The following is a 9,165-nucleotide window of genomic DNA, read 5'->3' as shown; positions in this document are numbered from 1 at the left end:
GAGAAGGATATCATGTTTGGTAAGGTGGAGGGTCATAGAAAAAGAGGAAGACCCCCAACGAGATGGATTGGCCAGGTGGCAGCATCGATGGACTCAAGCGTGGCAACAATAGTGAGATTGGCCAAGGATCAGGCAAGTGTTTCGTTCTGCTGTGCATAGGGTTGCTATGAGTCGGTACCAACTCTATGGCACCTAACAACAACAACAACAACCAATCACTTGGTGGGAATTAAGAAGACTTTCAATAGGCAAGCCATATCAAGTAAATTCAAGGAACCACAATGCCTAATAAAAGGTATCCAGATGGATCCTTGTTTAGTATCTGAAAAAGATACAGACCTAAGTTTAGAGTATGATCCTTTTTATATGGGTGATTTTATAGCCTGTTTGTTAAGACTCTCACTCAATACATGGCATGTTTTAGAAATCTTCATGATAATCATTAAGATATAAAAATGAGCTATTTCCATTATTCAGTGGTATGTACTGTAGTTTCAAAAACAATTTTTCATTCTTTGGCACCCAATTACATTATAAAAAAGGACAGGGAGCTTCTAGTCAATTAAGCAAACAAGTTTAGTGTATAGCTTTTATGGTACCTTCTTCTGACTGTCTCTCATATCAAAATTGCAGTGCAAGGAAGCTCAAATCTGATTAAAATAAATTAAAATATTCCCATGGGAGGTCAGAGAAGAATGTTTTGCTCTAGTCTGGTTAAATGGTTAAAAAAATTAAAAGGTATGTCCAGTTTGACATATTAAATAAATAAATCTGTTAACCATCTCCACCATTGTTTTTATTGTTGAAGATCTATAAATAAGAGATGGCATCAGCAACAATATGAGTAGTCCAGTAGTTAGTTCGAAGCTCAGACAACGACATATTGGAATGACTTTTTTTAAATGTAGAAAACAAATATGAGTACATAATATAAAGTGATTTTGTTAAATGCTGTCTCCCACCTGAATGGAAATGTCTAGTAAACATCGACACAGGTGAAGCAGCATGCTTAGAGCACAGGCTATGAGAGAGATTACAAATTCATTCAAAACAACTTCAGTGCCACCATGCACTGTTTTATCTATATGATTGTCAGAGAGTGTTATCCAGTTTCATAACATGTCCAACTGGTTAACGTAAAACCTAGCCAGCTTCTGTGACAGTTGGCTCTACGTGATGCTTTTTAATGTTCCTATTTGTTTTGGATCGTCTGCAAGGGCCACATACGTGATTGCTTGTGTTGGACAGGTTTTTGCAACATTTTTACCAAGTGGGATGGCAGAATGTTTATATACTGGCCAAGATTTCTTGGCCTGTCATTATGGCATTATTTCAGTACATCTTGGTAGGGCTCATTTTCATCAAGATTCATCCTCAAAGTACTATGTTAGTTCTATCAATCAACACATAACAGTAAATTGCCAGTTTGTAGACTTAGTGACATATTTTTGCCCCTTGGTCATATAAATAGCAGGCAAAATGATAAATACTAAAATTGCAAATATATGTGTTCTGATGTGGTACTATAGGATAAGCACTGGACTGCTAACCATAGGTAGGTGGTTCAAACCCACCAACAACTCCTTGGAAATCCAATACAGGGTCACTATGAGTCAGAACTTAACACATACACACATACATCCAAAATACTCTAAGCATCTTATGTGAATGTGTCATCAAGCAAATTCCTCTGTGATTATTACATAAAATAAGGATTGTGGTAGTAGCTTGCTTTGCTCTGGTGTTGTAAGTGTCATTATGTCGGTTCCAACTCTTAACAATCCTTATATAGTTTCTAAGGAGTGGATTGTGGGTTTGAACAACCAACATTGGAGTTAACAGTCCAGTGCTTATCCTACAGCAACACACCAGGATTTCTAGATCCAAAGTTAAGCATGGCTTTATTTACATTGTCTTTAATAGACTGACACTTTATATAGTATGTAGAAGATGTTTTTCTTTTCTTTTGTGCTAGATTACTCCCTATTTTATATCCCCTTTTAAAGTTACAATAATAAAACCATATACATTTTTAGGGACTATCTTGTAAAGTTGTTTTGTTTTGTTTTTTCAGAGTAATACTTTATTTTATATTGTATTAAACTAAAGCCAAGAAAATATCTAGGTAATTTTAAAGGCAAATCTTTACTCCTTAAAGTAAAAAATTTAAACAGTGGTACTTTTATAATAGATCATTATTTTTACATACTGTAAACAATATCAATAATGTATCTATTTGCTTGGTTTCCTTAAACTACAATGAACCACACAGAGTGGAAGGAAAATGAATTTATTTGCTGGTGGGCAAACAAGTATCTTGGGAAAATACATAGCATGCATTTTTAAAACCTGTCTACAAGTATATGCTGACATAACAAAGTTTTAAAAGCCATCACCTCTTCCTTGTCCAAAGTTGTTGTTGTTGTTAGGTGCCATGGAGTCAGTACTGACTCATAGAGATCCTGTGTACAATAGAATGAAATGCTGCCCGGTCCTGGGCCAACCTCACAATTCTTGCCACTCTTGAGTCCATTGATGCTGCCATTTTGCCAGTCCATCTTGCTTGGTGTATTCCTCTTTTTCTCTCACCCTACACCTTATCAAACATGATATCCTTCTCCAGCGACTGGTCCTTCCTGACAATATGTCTAAGTATGAGAGACAAAGTTTGGCCATCTTGGCCTTCAAGGAGCATTCTGGCTGCACTTCTTCCAATACATGGCAGCCCATGGTACTTTCAATATTCTCCTCCATTGTCATAACTCAAATGCATCAATTTTTATACAGTCTTCCTTATTCACTGTGCAGCTTTTGCTTGTAGATGAGGTTATTGAAAATAACATGGCTTGGGTCCAAAGTTATTGCTGTTGTTAAGTGTTGTCGAGTCAGTTCTGACTCATAACGACCCTATATAGCGTTTCTGAGGAGCTGCTGGTAAGCTTGAATTGCCAACCTTGCAGTTCAGACAGCTTTGCAATCTGGTGCATTAACCCACAGTGCCACACCAGGACTCCAAAGTAGCTTCCTCCAACCGCCCCCTCCCCCAGGGCCCTCACACTGGAATCCCCCAGATACTCTGAATCAACTTCCACTAGACTCTGTAGTCCTGCAGAACCTCTTCTTAAACCACCTCCTCTAAAACCTCCACAGCCACCTCCACCATATTCTTCCTGAAAGGAGTTGGAGCCTCCACCAAATCCACCACCACCAAATCCACTGCCACCTCCATAGCCTCCACTCCTATAAGCCTCCCTTTCCATAACCATTCCCACTATAGCTAGAACAACTTCTGTATAGCTGTAGCCCCTTCCACTGTCATAGTGGGCCATCTTGGGAGGACGTGGGCCATCTCTGTACCGTACATTACCAATCATAAGGGTGATGCCAGCAGAAGAGGGCCTTGAAAGTTGGCAAATTGTGTTTAGCATTCATTCATTTGTGGGGTACAACTGGCTGATGATGTCAGGCTGTTTGGTTACCTCAACAACCAGAGATTCCATGGCTACCTAGAGAGCAGTGATGCAGGCAGCAGCTTCATGGGATATTTGCAGTTTAACCCAGTCATCTGTAATCATAATCTGTCCATAAGATTGGACTTTCTTGGCAGCAAAGAGGAGCAACTGTAGAGGAATCACTAAAGTCATGTCTTTAGCAGAGATGGCTCAGGTTCGAATCTTTTCACCAAGTACAAAGAAAGGGCATGGGTATTCCATGTCCTGGCTTCCAAAAGGATAATTAACAGAAGATTTGTGGATAAGTGTGTTACAATCTTCAGTGGTGAGAATCTTTCTCTTTTCCCTATGATAGCAAATATTAGGGTACACCCCAAAGGCCAGGAGGGAGATAACAACATCGAAATTGTTATCTGGTCCAGTGTTAGTAAACACTTGTTTCAGTCTGGAAATCCAGAGTTAATCAGAATTTCTGTGAGCTGAATTTTAGCCTCCCAAGTCATTCGCAGTGTAGCCATTTTGAGTCTTTTGTTCTCACAAAAAGTATCACTGGCTCTTCTCCACCCATTCTAGCATCATCCCATGCTTGTATTACTGATAAAAAGGCCACATGATCAGAAAAGCTGTTTCCATAAAATTCCAATGGATATAACCCAGTCTCTACCCTTCACTAATGAAAGGCTCTGGAAAGCAGGTGGCAGCAGAGATGGTATAGACAGCATCTTCCACATAGAAAATATACCCCTTTATCATCATTTGCCAAAATGAGGCTCAATGGGGAATTTAGCCAGGATTCTTCCCAGAGGTGTCAACTCATCATTGGCATCTAACACATCAAGCTGAGAGTGTGCTCTGCTTCAATCACAGCATCCACAGGTGGAGGTTCAATTGCCTTGGCCAAAAATTGACCAATTCCTCCCAGACACAGAAGTTTTATGCTCAAAGCAATTTCATGCAATGGTGTTCTGAAAATTTCTGGGGTCATGTGAGTTTCAAGTCTCTCACAATGAGCCCAGCTACAGAGGTGAAAACAGAATCCAGGCCATACTCGGCCTGCTCAACCTTTCTGCTGCTCAAGGTTTGTTTTGGATGCCCATACTGTAACAGAGTTGGTCATGTTGTTGTGAGCAGTAAACAGCTGGCAGTTTCTGCTTGCAGAAATCAATGTCATAAACAACATCATTTATGGTAATGCTTGTCTCAACAATATATGTGGACAAAATAACTTTGGTTATACCAATTGGTACTGGATCAAACACTTTGCGTTGTTCCTCTCGAGGAATCTGAAAATGCAGAGGGAAAATCTGATACCATGGCTCCCAAAATGTGCATTCAACAAGGCTCCAGGAAGATTAAGAATTTCAATGTACTTAAGTAGAACCTCATTCAGTTAAAAGGAATTTCCTTTTCATTCATTTGAGACATGCTCACCCTTGTTTCTGGACTATATTCATCACCACAAATCAGGTTACAATTTGTGTTATCCTCCTCTCCACAATCTTCATCTTTCTCCTTCTTCTTTTGGCCCTTTGGTGGAAGAACAAAGTGTTTTATCTGAATAGAGTCTTTCAGAAAATATTCTTGAACTGGGAAAGTTCTTCTATAAACCTCAATAATGAAACAGTTGAAAAAATATTCACAGAACATGCTGGTATCAATAGTAGCAGACATGAGAACAACGCGAACTTCAGGATAAGTTTGAACCAGATCACGTAGTACTACCAAGATGAAATCAGTATATATGTCTCTTTCATATATTTCATCTACAATTACGTGACTGACTCCTCAAATACCAACTTCAAGTTTTCTTAGGAGCACACTCACAGTACAAAACACTATGCTGGCATGATGGCGGGAAGTATTGACTCAAATTGAATGCTATAGACACATGTTTTCCCAAGTTCTTCTCTCTCATATGCAACTCAATCTGCCAGATTCTGCTGGGCTGAGTTACTACCATATTATACTCTGCTGATCAGTCATTAAGGATAAAGTCATCTAGAATGAATTGGGGAACCTGTGTGGTTTTACCACATCCAATAGAACCTTGTATAATGGCAACTGAATTTTAACTAATTGCATCCAGGATTTCTCGTGCAAATTTTTTCACAGGCAGTAGCTCTCTCTCCTGTAAGATTACTTGTAAATTGCAGTCATGTTCCAGCTGGTACATTAATTCAATTTTTAAAAAAATGTTTTATTGTGAATTATGTGATAGTTTACATGGGAGAACATTAGGTTTACATTTATCCTATTGTATATTATTTCATTGCCATTACAATGGCTTGTTACAATCCCCTCCATGCATCATCAACCAACAAAAGGGTATACCCTACAAGCCTGCCCTCCAGTTGTCAGCACACAGCCCCTCTCCTTCTGAGTCTAGAGTCCCCAGCTGCTCCAGCCCTCCATATCATAGTCTCTGCCTCCATCTCTGGCATCACTGTTTCTCTGGGTAGGGTCCTACTCTGTACTCTTCTCCCTTGATGGTCCCAGGGACCTCTGCTCCTAGACTGCAAAGTCAATCACTCCCCTTCTTTTGCTACAAAATGTCTACCTTTACATTTCCAACCCTCACAATCAGTTCTGATAACAATTATTCACTATTGTATCACAAGAGACCTATCTGCATTTCCTTTCATTAGCCCTGCCCAGAGAGATTGGATACTACTCAGTGGAGATTCTACCTTCCTCCATGCCCTCTGGATCTAGGCTCCCTCTTGAAAGCTTGTAAGCCAGTCACTTCTTGCCTTTGTAGCCACTCCCACTTTGGGTAGCCAGTGTCCTCAGGTGGTAGCACGATCTCAAGATTCAGCTACTGAACAACATTTTTAAGTTGATGCTCAAGGTCTTGAGAGATATTAACTTTGTGTGGTTCCACTGTCTCTCCCTCTTTCTTCTTTGTAAGTTCAGAGTAAGCTTCAATCACTTCAAGATAGTAGAGTTGCCTAACAAGTGATAGGACACATGACTGTGCTACTAGTTTCCTATTTGATTCATGTTCATGTATAAAAATTCTTCTGTCCAGCTGCTTGATATAAATTCTGTAATAAAGCTCCTGTTGTGATCCAGACACATTTGGGTGTACTTATACTCTCCTTGGATCTTTTCTTTTTGGAAATACTGGTTCAGATGAACCTTAGCATTTTCCAAGGTCCAGTTTCCATGAAGACCAGCATTTAAATCCACTTCTTCTATTCTAGAGTCACTGGTGTTTCTTGTTCCTCCTTCTTTGAGTAGTAATCCTTCAAGTTAGCTCCCTGATCCCAGGTGGGCCCAGGAACATCATAGCCATAGGCAGCGACTGAAGGTAGAGGGGAGGCGGGGTGCTACCCCAACAAAAGAACACTGGCAGAATAGTGGGTATGAATCAGGCTGTGAATCTCAAGGTCAGCAGTTCGAAACTACCAGCTGTTCCACAGGAGAAAGATGAGGCTTTCTACTCCCATAAAGATTTATAGTCTCAGAAACACTGTACAGGGTCACTGTGAGTCAGAACCAACTCCACAGCACATAACAACAACAACAACCCCAACAGCTGGGACTTCACTCTTTACTTCATTTATTCAAACCAATGTTAACAAAGTCTCTAGCAGTATTGCTCTGTACATCTTTTTTATTGGTACAATTACCCATGCCAATGTAATTAAATCCTTCGATCTACACCTCACACATAAATTTCTGCCTGTTTTTGCTCCCTACTCTGATTTTATAGGCTGGGGCTATCTTCCTTTTGCCACACCAGGAATACAGAAAAATTTTAAAGTCACCTATGATTCAAGTTTCTTCAGACCTTACGGTTTTCACTTTCTGGTGCCCAAGAGCACAGCCCTCTCATGACTGCCCAAATCTCTGGCCTCCCACCTTTATAAAGGTTTTTACCAGATTTTCTGAATGGTATTTTTAAATTATGGAAAAATAAAACAAAAAGATAGACTTTACTATTCACTTCAACTTTGCTTAAACTGAATTACACTTTCATTTACAATTTTAAGCAGCAAAAAAATTGACTCAAGTATTACATGTAATAATTTATTGTGTATACAACTCGTGAAGAGCCCTAGTAGTATAATGGCTTATGCATTGGGCTGCTAACTACAAGGTCAACAGTTAAAATCTACCAACCACTTTAAAGGAGAAAGATGAGTCTTTCTGCTACCATAGGTTTACAGTTTCTGAAACCCTATACAGGACACTGAGTACACAACACTGACTCCACAGCACAACCTCACTATACAAACTCATGTTTAAAGGCATAACAGTATCACAGAGTCTATTGAATGCTGGAACAGATCCAAATGACCATAATGGAGTTAGAATGCAATATTATAATGAAATTAGCAATAATCTATTTGGCCCTGACTTGTATTCAATTTTTCTTTTAGTAGAATTTTTCTATCTGGAAAGAACCTATGAAATATTTTCTTCTAATACACCAGCCTTACAGAGGAGGGTACTGAGACCCAAGTAGATTTATTTAGCAAGCATTCATAGTCACCTTGCTTGTTAGGAATAGTGTCAGAACCAGAACTCTGGCACTGGTTTACAGCATCCATTGCTGTGTTTGATTTCAGAATTTGTCAAATAACTTAGAATAATTTCATTTCTTCATAGGGATAAGTGATCTGCTTGATAGGACATTGTGTAGATTGACTTAATGGAGTGGTACATAGTACATGCCTGGTTTCTTTTTTGGCCAGATTCTGCACTATCACATTCTGGATCTCACTAGGAAGCAAATGCTCCCCTAGGCTTTTTCTTTTCCATTTCCCACTAGTTAATAATTCTTAAGAGTAGATTTTTAACCTATATTTATAAGCTTTCTTAAACACCAGAACTATAAGAATGTGATCTTTACCAAGCAGTTTATAATTTATGCTTTTATCATTTGCGTTGACTTGGATTTATATATTCCAAATTCTAAAATACAGCCTCATAGTTGTTTTAAAGAGCTTAATTTTAGATTTGGAATAGAACATTAATTTATCTAAGATTATACCATAGTTCTAGCAATCTAGTGTAAATGCCCTGTCTAGTGTTATTCATTCTTTGACTATGAATTATATAAAGTTCCAGAGCACCCTGACAAAATAGGACGAAGAAAGTTTTCTAAGTGTCATAACTATGGGTTTTGTTATTAAATAGAGATTATTCATTTCAGTTTAAACTAAAAATTATTTCTTGTAAAACAACTGTCATGATGAAATGGAACATAGTAAGTCTCTGCTAGATGTAGGTACCTTAGTATCCAGGGAAAAAGAAAGCTTTGCTCTGTATTTAAGAAGCATTGTCTACATGTGAATACTCACTCTACTACAAAAAACTGACACTTCAGGGGAATAGGTTATACTTGTATGATTAAACCCAATGCTGTTGATTCTATTTTAATCAGGGACTCTAGAACAAAGTAGAACTTCTCCACAGGGTTTCCAAGACTGTAAATCTTCACGTTCATGTTTCTAAATAAAGGATTTTGTTGCTTCCTTTGTTAAATATGAGCAAATTCAATCTGAAATGCTCTAGTGTCAAAACAAATAAGTCTCTGTGTAACTTGGATAAAAGTGGAAATATTGGCTTATTTTCATTACTCTCTTGGCTAAAGAATTGGTGAGCTGTAATTCTTCTCAATTATTCTAACAAGAAGTTAGATTTTCAAACAAGTTTGTTTGCACCTCTTAGGTATTGGCATTTTAGAGTAATCTTGTTGTTGATG

The 9,165-nt window shown here is 38.5% G+C and overlaps 1 pseudogene; it reads right to left on the bottom strand.

Moving 5' to 3' along the window:
* Positions 1 to 268: 268 nt before the first annotated feature.
* Positions 269 to 8,008, bottom strand: LOC102842797 (annotated as a pseudogene).
* Between the last annotated feature and the right edge of the window lie 1,157 nt (positions 8,009 to 9,165).

This window comes from Chrysochloris asiatica, unplaced genomic scaffold (genome assembly GCF_000296735.1).
Source record: "Chrysochloris asiatica unplaced genomic scaffold, ChrAsi1.0 scaffold00187, whole genome shotgun sequence".
Classification (NCBI taxonomy): Eukaryota; Metazoa; Chordata; class Mammalia; order Afrosoricida; family Chrysochloridae; genus Chrysochloris; species Chrysochloris asiatica.
This window is presented reverse-complemented; position numbering and strand designations above follow the sequence as displayed.